General features: G+C 45.8%; 1 protein-coding gene across 3 annotated transcripts in view; it reads left to right on the top strand.

The window, feature by feature from the left end:
* Nucleotides 1-13,260, top strand: part of LOC129382723 (uncharacterized) — a 276,055-nt gene that overhangs the window by 157,645 nt on the left and 105,150 nt on the right. The window lies entirely within an intron of this gene.

The raw sequence follows: 13,260 nt of genomic DNA, 5'->3' as shown, positions 1-13,260 counted from the left end.
CAGCGCCATTTACGACAAGAACCCGTATGGAGAACGCAGGACATCTGCTCTGTTCTTTCCTGCTCGTCCCTGTCGAAAGTGGTGGTGTCGAAGATAAACATCCGAATTTCGGCCGGATACACGGCTTTCTTAAGGAGCGCTACATCGCACGCTTTGCTCTAACTTTCAGAAAGAAATTTGCAGAGTCATGCGCATAAAATACAACTATTTTACAAACTTTGGTCGTGGTAATTTCCCTACAAAGCCGTGTAGAGTGGCCGGTTACGTTGTGTGAGCTGGATAGCTTGACTTTTTTGTGATAAGGCGTGTTATAACCCTTTAGGCACCATTGTTGCGTACAGAAAAGAAAGCAAAACAGTTTCTTCTTGATGAAGTATGGTTCTCGGTATACACAGTTTCTGGCTAAATGAGATTAGCAAACTTGAATGAGAGACAGCGCGAGTCTTTCTTACGATTACAGGACGAAAGAGTACGAGGAAAGAATTCATAGATGATTACTATACTCCGTAATGCGAAATTTAGGCGCAGCTCTTTATGTGTGTTGAATTCGCGATATACTGAGGCAAATAATTTCGGAGAGACGCGCACACATGTGCAGTTAACAGATCGCTATTTATTTTCCACACAAACTATTTCTTCAAGACACGGTCGTCTTTCAGTCCCTGATGGTCCTGAAGGAAGCTTTTTGGTCGGTTACATTGACAGATGCAAGTTAGGCGGTTAGCTTCTGCTTCGGCGGCGCACACCTCTGGATCCACGCTGATCTCTAGCGGTAGTGGTGCCGACGAAGTACCACATCCGCAGTGGGTCCGAAGCACGCGCCCGCACTTTGTTTCCGTATATGGTTTCGGTGGAGGCGCTTGCATCATGCCTAAGGAATGACTTCGTCGGCAACGGGTGACGGCGCAAGCTACTATACTGTCATCTCGTAGCTGGCCGCCTTCATGGAGCACATCTAGTGCGGCACTCCGGTTTCCCTCTCACCATTTCCCCATACTCTCCTCCATTTTGCTTCCATGCTTTCGCTGTACCCTCCTCCTCCACTTCTTTCCTTGCGCTCTATTCGTTAGTGTCTTCTTTATCTTCTCCTGCGCTCGTTATGATGGATGAAATTTTTTTTTACGATAGCAATTATGCGGGCCCTCCAGGCGCGTTTCTCTCGTCGGCGTTGGTGTCGCTGTGAGGTTCCATATTAAGTCCAACAGCGACAAAAGCTTCGCCGCGTCGCACGGCTTATGTTGCGAAAGCGCGCGAGGGTGTGCCGGTGATCGCGGCAAAATCTGGCGCGCGCGATGGAAGAAGACGGAGAGCAAACGCATGCTCCTCCTTCACGCGAAAGAACGTGTTGGGGGGGATGGGAGGGAGGGAGAAGGGCCGCGTTATGCTTGTGCATCGCCTTCCAGAAACTGCGTATTTCACGACCGAGATCAAGGGGCTGATGATCGCGGCTATATCTCGCGCGCCATATATGAAGGAAAGCCGGGAGGCAGCGCGGGCAGGAGGCTTCGACTCCACCAACAGGCGTGTACTTTGCACGGACGTGCGTGGTCGGGCGCCGTATCTTGAAAGGGATCTGCAGACGGCTCATACCTTTGTGCGCCCTGTTGTGTCGCCGCTCGTGTGTTGAAGCGATATACCGCACGAAGGTCATTTTGCTCGCTGCTGCTGCCACACTTGCTCACACTAGCGTTTTCACAGCGAATGTCCGCGCTCATTGAGCGGGGTGTGTTCATGTTTGCTTGTGCACGCTGACGCCATCTTTGTACATTCAGTTATTAAGCAAATGTTTTTCAGTTTATACGGCCGATAAGACTCCTCTCCCTACTATGTATAGCTATCCACTAATTTGCTATCCCCATCGCCGCTTCGTTTTTTTCCGCCGAAACTGCAAAGTTTCATTGCGATAGCAATGCGTGAACACTGCAGGAGCATTCGTGCCGTCCGCGTCGGCGCCGCCGTGAGGTTCCATGTAAAGTCGAAGAGCGGTAAAATCGTCATCGCGCGCCGATGCCGCATGTGCGAGTGAAAGCTTGCGAGGGTGAGTCGGCGAACGCAGCTCATTCTGGTGTGTACGAGTGGAGACGGCAGTCCGGATGCGCGCCCTCTCCTGTCGCACGCGAGGCACGGGAGTTACGTGAGGGAGGGTTGGGGATGAGGCGTGCGTCTATTTGTCCTACAAAAATCCCTCACGTGACCTGATCCTAGTTGCCTAGGGACAGCATCGTTTAGGGATTTTCGAGAAGGCGCGATGCTGGCGCCGAGCGACGCCGTGGCGTGTTCGTCCTCGGCGTGATCGTTCTCTGGACCGCGCGTTGTTCAACATTGCTCATGTGATTGTACGCGCGTTGCTTGTGTGTTGGTTGTAGGTTCTGTGTTACTTGGCGGAAAGCCGTGAGTAGTGGTGGTGCGGCAGTGCGGCTTTGGCCTCGGTGAGCTCTGGCAGTACAGAATCTGCGTTGTGTCACCCGTGCTTTCTTGAGAACCCGGCGGTGGTGACAATTGAAATAATTAAGTGGCCTAGCGCCTTGGCAGCGAAGGCAGCGAACCGCGATGTGGCGTCGCCGTGTCCGCCTTTGCTTAGCGGACATCGAGGGATGTGCTTCTCGCTGCAAGTCATGTATATGCAACTGCGTCGACCGCCCACTGTTCAGCGCTGAATGTGTGTTTGGTGTGCTGTGCTTGAAACGAGTGGTACAGCCGTGCAGAGGGGGTGGCGGAGTAGCAGAGTGGCTTAGGGGCTCCGTTTGCGAATTCACAGACATGTGCTCCCGTCTTGGTCTCATTAGCGGCTGTCGCGGGATTGTGGTGTGCTAGCTCCTTGCCTAGTATGAAGTGATGTGAAAGCACAATTTTTATTAAGGGGACAAGATGTTGCCGAGATGGTTGCAGCACAGCTTCTTTTTTCTTCCAGGCACCTTTTCTACTTGAAGCTTGCATTGCACTGTTTCGAGCCTCTTTGAACCAGCACGTAGTGCATAAAAAAATTGTACACTGATTGGGAACGTCACCTAAGTTCATGTCTATCTATAGTAAAAAGATGTAGCACGACCAGACAAAATAAAAGAAGGGGGGTGGCTGCAGCAATACTAAGTGTTAAATGGTGCTTTATCCTTTCCCTGAGTTTTCTGTTTTTGTGCTTTTTATGGATCCTCCGCAGTAACCACGCGAGTGCCGAACTTGAGCTTATTGGTTTCAAGTCTCATGGTTGTTACTAACAGAACAGTGTTATAAACGAACAAGGGCTTCGAGGCATCCGTTCACGTTGCTTGCCTCATGATGCTGCTTCATAAGCACCGTGAGCATCCAGGCCAACTAGGAGGGGAGGTTTGTTGCAATCGCTTCTGAACTGTATTGCCACCAAACCAACAGTGCTCTCAATAACAGCTTTTGGACAGTAGAATGCTTGCACCCAGCAAAATCGTACGGAGAAAGCATTCAGGATGTGCAAAGTGGGCTTTTGAAGCTGGCAGCATTACTGAAGGGGCTTTGCCCATCTGCCCTCTTTATGGATACACAAAGATGATTTCCTCTTTAAGGGGGATTATTTCAGAGGTCGTTACATGCAACAGTGTTGGGTGTTTAGTAGCTTGTCTTTGCCCAATGTTAACAATCTGTTCCTGCTCCAGTGCCTCTGTGAAGTGCCTACTTTATGGACACAATGTGCTATCCATGCATGCATGCATGTATAGCTTGTAAAGACGTCTATTACCCCTTGCCTAAAGCTGGTACTTGCTGATGTCACCCAAGAAGGCATTGGGGAGTATGGCAATGTACACTTACAAAACACTGTTGATACCAGTGAAACGAAATTAATGGAGCTGCTGTTCTTTTTTTGTCCACTCCATCCTTGTTAGTTACAATGAGCAATGTCCGAACAGAAGGCATATGTAGTTGGTCATGCATAGCCTGCGCACTAAAGCTTGTTGGCATGTTATGGCCTTAGCACAGTGTTTCGATGTAAAAAGCTTCTGACGTGTTGATGACTTCCTTCTCTTTATCATACTTTGCCTGATGGAGCCAGCAAGTGGGTCAACCAGATGTTCAACAGGCTTCGCACTAGTTTTCCCAGAGTCTCCTTTACCAGGGTGCTGCTCATAGATATCTGTTTTCTTGACCTTGCACTGCACTTCAACCATGGCCGCACCTGCTAAACCTATAGCATGCGATCAAAAAAGTGCTATAAATCATGTTCCTCCAAACTCGTGACATGTGCTACAAGGCCTTGAGGAACACCCTCATTTATTTACGCCCTCATCATACTGAAAGGAAGCTTCGCATGATAAGTGCGACAATTAACATCTGCTGGTTTTTTAGTGTTATTCCTGTCCAGCTTGCTAAAAGCTATCCTGAGTGTTTCAAAAGCAAACGACCGCTGCTGGACAAGACGTGCTTAAAACAAGGGTCGCTATAACCACATATGTCACATGAAATGAAGAAGGCCACTGAGTATACAGGCGGTTTACTTCATATCCAACAAGCTTGGTTTTCCCTTTGCTAGTGAGTAAACTCAACTTGCCCCGAATACATGGCCTGTGACAAACTATGGGCCAGATGCTGTGTCCCCTGCAAAGCTGAAGATGTGTATGAGATCCCGACACCCTGCAGCGGCTTCTACACTGGACAACCAGGCTACTATAAAAACGACTGCCTTTACTAATATGCTAATAACATGAAAACGGGCAGAAATTTGGCTATTCATTGGACCCAACTGCAGGTACAAGCCACTCTTGCACCAGATGTGTGTTGTTCACAGAAACTGGAGCTCTATAAATGCAGATAAAAACAAGGATGTTTGAAAGTAGCAGAGTTGAACTATATTCTGGACAAGCAGTACTACCTGCAGTGCTGGTACCTTATAGCCACAATTCATGGCTGCACCACCATGCAAAGGCACTATTCTTGAATTATTAACTTCTATTATATTTATGGTGGCCATATATAGCAATTACATATCATCCACATTGTGTGCAATATGGTTAAATGTCAATTATGATAGCCATTCCTAATCTGAAACGCAACAAAAGAGCAAATATAGGCAACAAATTGCAATTCAAAGAGAGAACCAGTGCACAGGATAAGTGACAGACTTCCTTTTATTGAAAAAGAAATGTCACATGTGTCATGCCACCAGCAATGCGTAGCAATCTTTCAAGCTTGGGTGACAGAGGCAAAACTTGGCAAAATGCTACAATCACGCTGTAAAACGGCCTTGGACACAAAAAAACCGACATCATATTGTACAGAATGAAAGGGCAAGACTCCATCTAAGAACAGTCTATGGCACCACATACTTGACATGGTGTAAAAAATGTTGACATGCCCTAGCCATAATGAAAAATCAACAAACAGAAAACCCGCCTTAAATGCAATGTGCAGAGTCTGAAACCAAGAATAAACAACCCGAAAAAGGCTTCGCTAAGGCTTTCAGCGATTAAAATTGTCAAACTGTCTCATCACTTCTATATGAATCTGCACAGGTGAAAATGAAGGAAGGAAAGCCCAATAGCAGGGCTGCAGAAAATGTCACCGAATAAATATACTTTGCTTACCAACGATACCTGTGGTTTAGTTGTGGTCTGTGTATAAACTAATTGTCTATAAACTTTTCTTGTTTAGTATGGTTTAGCGGATAGGGAAAAATGACCATAAGAGCACCAGGTGTATGCATAGTCTACGCACGAAAAGCCACTGCTTTCTTACTTTTTTTCTCTCTACTACTATGCTTGAGTATTTAAGTGCCTTAAAAGCACTGTTAACATCCTACTGCAAAACACAAAAGTGGGCAAGTTGTGGCATAAAGAAAATTGCAGTTTCACTCATAATGTGAAACAATGATGCAGTAGCTGGTGAAATATGCGCAGGAAGCTTACTTATGCAGCGTTTGTTGAACACTTGCCAATGCAAGTCGGTAATCTTCAAAAGTAAAATAAATAAGTCGTATTTATTTGTGGGAGTTGTTCCTCCCAGTGTTGAAGTGGAAAGACTCGGCTTTTCTTCCTCCTCTTTCATATCCGGGCTTGGCCACTGCTCTACACCGAAACAACCCTTTAGCTTCTTACTGCTGAATTCGTTTTGGTGTTCTCAAATATATATATATTTGGGCTACCCATTGCTAGGTCTCGCGCTCAATTAAAGAATGAATCAATAAAATAAATCATTTCTCAAAGAGCATGTGCAGTCCAGCCAAAAGCAGGGGCAAGAATCCGCATTGTGCTCCTGCATTGAAGGTGAATAACACGTACCATAATGGCGAATGTGCTTTAGTAAGCTTCCCTGCAATATTAATTTGTAATGTGCAATGAATTGTCAATGAAGCTTACCACGAGCACAGATGCACTTGCAAATTATGTCACAACTGAAAATAATGAGCACAGTGTAAACCTATGTGCCCTTTCCCCTCTTAGTATGCTTTACTGCATGATGCTTATTTACACCCCTGTACTGCGGTGTAGCAAGCTACAAAAGAAACGTTGCATAATTAGTCTTTTTACGATTATCTTTCTCGCACTACACTAATATTTCGCGGTGAAGCCTAAGCAATGTACTGCGGTGAAACATACTAAGAGTGAAAAGGGGCCACTGTCACTGGACATAATAAGAGTTCTTTAATTATGCACTCGCGCACCCAAGCCTCTCAGGTCGCCTAAGTTGACATACCATGCTGGCTGATAGCGGCCGCCTCCCACTTTTAGTATGCTTCACCGCGTAACTAAACTGTACTGCGGCGAAGAAGCCGTACATTTTTATTGAGTGAATAAACAAATGGTTTTTAAACAGTACAGCAATGAAATCGCACCATGCATCAGTCTACCACACGGAAGAGCGTCGCAACATGCGGTAGCTGATTCACACAGACATGTGTTTATGTTTACGTTCGCACTCCTTGCGTAATAAGACTCCCAGAACTTCGACAATAGAACGTAATTTACAACACACAAACTCAAAGAACACAGACATACGTCTCGTTTTCAACTCGTGCGTCATGCAAATGACATATAGCGCGGAAAAACGTGAACATGCTGTGTGTTAGCGTGATAAACTTCATACTAGGCAAGGAGCTAGCACACCACAATCCCGCGACAGCCGCTAATGATACCAAGACGGGAGCACATGTCTGTGAACACGCAAACGGAGCCCCTAAGCACTTTGCTCCTTCGCCACCCCCTCTGCACGGCTGCACCACTCGTTTCAAGCACAGCACACCAAACACGCACTCAGCGCTGAACAGTGGGCGGTCGACGCAGTTGCATTTACATGACTTGCAGCGAGCAGCAGATCCCTCGATGTCCGTTAAGCAAAGTCGGACACGGCGACGCCACATCGCGGTTCGCAGAACTTCGCTGCCGAAGCGCTAGGCCACTTCGATATTTCAATTGTCCCCACCGCCGAGTTCTCAAGAAAGAACGGGTCACACAACGCAGATTCTGTACTGCCAGAGCTCACCGAGGCCAAAGCCGCACTGCCGCACCGCCACTACTTACGGCTTTCCGCCAAGTAACACAGAACCTACAACCAACACACAAGCAACGCGCGTAAAATCACATAAGCAATGTTGAACTACGCGCGGTCCAGAGAACGAACACTCCACGGCGTCGCTCGGCGCCAGCATCGCGCCTTCAAAAAAATCCCTAAACAATGCTGTCCCTAGGCACCTAGGATCAGGTCACGTGAGGGATTTTTGTACGACAAAAAGACGCACGCGGGGATGGGATGGGGGGGTGGGGTTCTTCTCAGGCGGATGCTGCACACGACGCGGCCATTCTATCTTGAAAGCGATCTGCGACGTGGCCCAAGTACAGTGTCTAGACTACTGTAGCCCGAGTGCGTGCCCATACGGGCGTCGTCTTCAAAGCGAGCTGCAGCATTTGCAGAGTGCACGTAGTGCCGATTGCTTCGTATGCGCAGTGCTTTCGACGCTTCGTTCCCGCTGCAGCGAGAGATGCAAGAAGGTCAGTTCCATCACTGCTGCTGGCGTGATTCCTTCCTCCAGCATTTTGACAACGACTTTCCGCGCTCATCAAGCGAGATGTGTTTGAATCGATGTGATAACGTGAGAGCGCGACTGAACGAGGACGCAGAAAGAAAGAGACACATAGAGAAAACACTGAATCTGTGCGTCTGTTTCTATCTACGTCCTCGTTCAGTCGAACATACACATTAGATTATTGTCAATTTAGTTAGTAAGGGAATGTTTACAAGTTTATACGGCCAATAAAAGTACTATCCTTGCTTGGTATAGCTTCCTGCTAATTTGCTATCGCTATGCCTTCGCATTGCGCTTGGAGAGAGGGAAGGAAAACAAGATGTGAAAGGCAGCGAGGTTATCATGGTTTAGTTGTGTTCAGTGGTCTCCGGATTTTCACTGCAGCTTACAGCCTCACCTTGTTTCGAATATTTTTTCTGGTGCCCCCTGCTTTCTGCACTGCCCTTTGCGTGATGGAACGGATTTTCCGTTCTAATCTTCTTGTAAGTAATCTTCTCTTGTAGACTTCTTGTATATCTCCGTGATGTAACGGATTTCCCTTCTAATCTTCTTGTAAATCTCCGTGATCGCCTCGTTTCTCTTCCTTGCATCAAAATCGTTGTGATAACTGTCATTTTCCTTCGGATGCCACTTGGCTGTCTATCTGCACTTCCAATTACCCTGCACTTGCTTGCCTACTTTCTTTATCTCTTACTCCATTATGTATGCACGCTTTTCAGGTAAATCTACGTGCACTGTAGCCAGCCATTTATTTTTATCTGTGTTGCTGAGTCTTTCAACAAAACTAATTTTGCTCTGCGGTTTATATGGCTTCTAATAAGGCCCACCAATGTCACCATGCACTGCCTAAATTGCGGGATTACCTTGGCCTTCCAAAGCAAAGAGGCCTCTCGATCTTTGGTTCTCTTCTAACCCCGACAAAACAACCGATTTTAAGGATAGACTGACATTTGAGTGGCTTAGTGCTGGCGCCATTACTGCTTTCCAGATTGCACGCGCTAGCTCATACTAGGCCCAATGTGCTATATATTTTTTATTGCTGCTTTCCCCTTGCCCGTTATTTTCAGATCATCTTATCGGTTGCTTGAGTAAGTCCTTACATGGTGTCTGTATACGACGAGGTGCCTATATTGCTTTACTACGGCTATGACTTGCTGTTGAGTTGACACGACGTCACTCGTCTCTTTATTAAAGATTATAACTCCCAATTGCTCTGTTCTAAACATAAGGACTAGGTTTGTCGCTGCGTTGGCACACCTATTCTCAAGAGTCTGTGAAGCTCTTGCATGGCCCCCTAGTAGCACTATGTCGTCAGTCCGGGGTTCTTCTGTTGCACCATTAGTCTATTAGGCGTGTATTACCAATCAAGGCTGAAATAACTGTTTTGCAGTTCACTTTCTATGCCCTTATCATAAAGCATGAACAACAATGTGAACAAAGGGCATCCATGCTTCATTCCCAGGTGAATTTCACAAACTCACAACATTTTCAGCTGTCAGTATAAGTTGTACTCAGTTTATTTATTTATTTGAGAAATACTGGCAGCCTTCAGAGAAGGCCGTAGGCAGGAGTGGACAGTACATATGAAAAAATGATCAAAAATAACAAGACAAGAACAAATTACACAAGGCTCGCACTACGCACTGAAAAGCAGCGAAAGACCGATAGTTTGCACGTCGCTTGCATACAAACCCGTGCTACAGATATAAAATTGTACAATGATATAATGACAGAGTGCTTGACAAGGAAAGATTAAATCTTTGCTTCAATATACCTCCCTCCGCAGCTCCACAATATTATCCTCTGCACCTTCGTGCTTAATAATGCCCCATAACGATTCCCCCTCTATGCTGTCCTAGGCTCCCTTCATATATAGAAAATCCTTTCATATCCCTCCATGGCTATCAATAAACGCCTATTTTGAGCTACTGAAATCTATATGCACTGAGTTAATACAAACGTATCCTGCGCGCATATGCGTGGTCTGTACCGAACCTGCAGTTCCGACAGTATATCATTTTTCTACAGCCTCTTCGACAATTCTAACTTTGTGGCTTGCATTCTCATTATATGTATAGCTGACGTAACTGTAACTTGCCTGTAGGAACTTGTTTTTTACACATTACCATTGTATATGAGGCTCGTCTTGCTTTCACGCCGCTCAGAGTTTTTTCGTTCTAATCACTTGCTCTGCGGCATTAGTCAGCAATGGACTCTTTGGACAAACATTTTTGATAAGCTATGTTGGGTATTCGGCGGGTGTCTTTGCCTTGTTATTAGGGACATTTTCTTCTGCTTTTCTTACAATAAATATTTTCTAGGCTAAATTTTGACCTCTCAGGCTTCTCTGTTGTTGGTTATTATGTTCCTATTTAACGTACACTTTGTTTTGTCCCGAAGTTGTCGCTAATAACGTTCGTGATGTACCCCAGCGCATCGTGTCTCAGCTTTAGTTTCAGTTTCAGTTAAGTAGTCTTTAAATACCGTGAATGGATTAAAAGGCGATATACAGACGAGGGACCCAAAGTGAAAAACTTCTAAAAGACATGTTTTTTGCCGCAATTGAACACTCGCCACAGGAAGGCACATAAAGAAAACACGGGCATGTCTTGCTTTTGTGAGTGTTCAATTGCGGCAGAGAACATGTCTTTTAGCAAGCGCCAACTACGCCAACAAGCAGTTCTGTTGAAAGACTGCAACGGGACCCTAGGCTCATAATAACAATTTATTCGCGTTATTTATTTATTTCCGTTACCCCTAAATGCCCTCCAGGAGAGGGTATTACATAGGAGGGGGGCGATAGAGCTTTTATTAAACGCGATACATTTCAGTAATAAGTGCAATAAAACATAAGGCATAACACAAAAAGGAAAAACTAACACAAACAAAAACAGCAAATTTTACACATTTTGGTCACAACGAAGAAACACTTGGAATTTTGTGATGTCAGTTTCTGTGGGAATGGCTGATGGTAATTTATTCCATTCGATGATAGTACGCGGAATGAATGAATTGGCTTAAGACGAGGAATGACACTTCACACGTTTAATTTTGAAAGAATGATCACGGCGCGGGAAGGTGGCATGAGGTGGCTGAAACAAATCACTTCGAAGGGAGGGGTGGTGATAAAGCTTATGGAAAAGTGTTAAACGAGCAAGTTTACGGCAATATGACAAATCTTCCAGTTCGGCACGTTTTTTAATGCTGTAACACTTGTGAAGGGTGAGTAGTCTGAAAATTTGAAGCGAACAGCGCGGTTCTACAAGGATTCGATGTTATTGATAACGTAGGCTTGCTCAGGGTCCCAGATGGCCGCAACATATTCGATTTTATGGCGTATTAGAGTTATATGAGCCAGTTTTTTTAACATGCATAAAGGCGTGCCTGAGGTTGCGTTTGAGAAGATCAAGTGAGCAGTTAGCAGACGCTAGGGTGAGGTCGACATGGTGATGCCATGATAGGTCAAACTGAAGGTGCACACCAAGGTACTTGTATGTTGTTAGTTCTACACTATAGTCGTTAAGAATATAAGTGGTTGGAATGCGATCTGTGCGACGAGCGAAAAATGGAGAGATGTATTAAAGATTAGAGATGAAAAGTAAAGATATTAAAAGAGTAATAAAGAGATTAAAGATATTAAAGATGTATTCGAGAGACAATGGAGAGATGTATTAAATATGAGCAAGCTAACTAAAAGAAACAAACACAGTCGCGAAAATAGAACATGAAAAAATTAAAATAACGAAAACAAATTATCTTTAGAGAAGTCTATAGCGCATAAAAATCTATCAATAGTGTTACGATCGGCCTGCGCTGGCTGGCGATCTTCGCAGAAGCAACCTCCAAAGCCTTCCAACCCCTCTGCGGCAATTCGCTTTCTAAGGACGACAGTGCGCCGCGTCAACATCCGTATGGCGCCGGCATGTCCAGACCCGGTCGGCAGACTAAGTATTGTTAGTGGATTCACCATCGTCGTCACGGTTTGTATGGAGTGGGGGAACTCCTGGATGAAGATGTTTTGCGGTGCGGTCCCACGGGCCCCAGAAGCAATCACAGTCAATGGACAGACGCGGCGGCCACTGACTGCGGGTTCAGCTCTGGGATCAAAGAGGCGCCTGCTCGGGTCAGGACCTCTGTCTGCGAGAATCCTTTCACCTCGGTGTGCTGAGTGAAACCTGTGCGTAAGTGAGTGTTTAAACCCTCCCTCTCAAAGGCGGATCGGCTATGGTGAATTTGGACGCTCCCATTGGTCGAAGGTTGAACTACCGTTTTGCCTAACCTAGGGATCTAGGGAGGACAGAGTGTAAGTAGCCGTTGTGGGCTGTTCAGTGTGCATTCTCTTTCAGTCATACTAGACTGATTAACTGTAACGTTCTCCACCCTTCATGTAGAATATGTAAATAAATCACACATTCATCGTTATCGATACAAACAAGTCCTTGCCTTCAACAACGTCCTCAGCGTGAAAGGGTTGGACGACGGCATGGGCCAGCTACCATCTATTTCATGCCCGACAACAAACATTACAACTGGCTTACAGCGGTGCAGTGGTGCTGTGTTTGCGGTGAGTTCTTGGTTCTTACATTGACTCTCTAGGCTTCATTTTGTGGTTGTTCTGTTTGGAACAGTAGGGAAGCTGGATTGTTGATTGTTAACTAGGTTGTGTTTACCTAGATATGTTTAGCGAGCAGGACCAAAGCTGTCGAGCAGCAATCGTGGAGTTAAGGACACTGCTGATAGACGAATTGTTGATTGTTGGTGAGGAACTGGGCCTAGAGGTACGCAAAGAAATGCTGAAATTGGAATTATTGCAGATGATTTCCGAACGGGCCAGCGAGGACATTGAAATTGGATTAGAACTTTTTAGGAAAAGAGAGATACGGGATAGAGACGGAGAACGGGAAAGAGACAAACGGGACAGAGAGAAAGAGAGGGAGAGAAGAACGGGACAAGGAGGAATGAGACTAAGATCGCGAGTTAACAAAAATGCGACTTGAACTTGAAAGCAAACGTGCGAAGTTGTGTCAAGGGAGTGAAGGGGCTCTGGGACGATCAAGTGAGGCAGAATCATACCGCATGGGCAGGCTGTTAAAGCCATTTGAGGTCGGGAACGACATATGCTTGTTCCTAGGAAACTTTGAAAGGACTTACTAGAAGATGAACTTCGGTCCGAGTACATGGCCACAACGGTTGCTGTCTATATTGCCGTGAGTGGCTGCGGATGTAATCGCCAGACTCAGTACACAAGATACATATGATTATGCAAAGGTTAGGGC

This window comes from Dermacentor andersoni, chromosome 6, assembly GCF_023375885.2.
Source record: "Dermacentor andersoni chromosome 6, qqDerAnde1_hic_scaffold, whole genome shotgun sequence".
NCBI classification, from domain to species: domain Eukaryota; kingdom Metazoa; phylum Arthropoda; class Arachnida; order Ixodida; family Ixodidae; genus Dermacentor; species Dermacentor andersoni.
The sequence above is the reverse complement of the archived record's forward strand: the minus strand, read 5'-3'. Positions and strand labels throughout refer to the sequence as shown.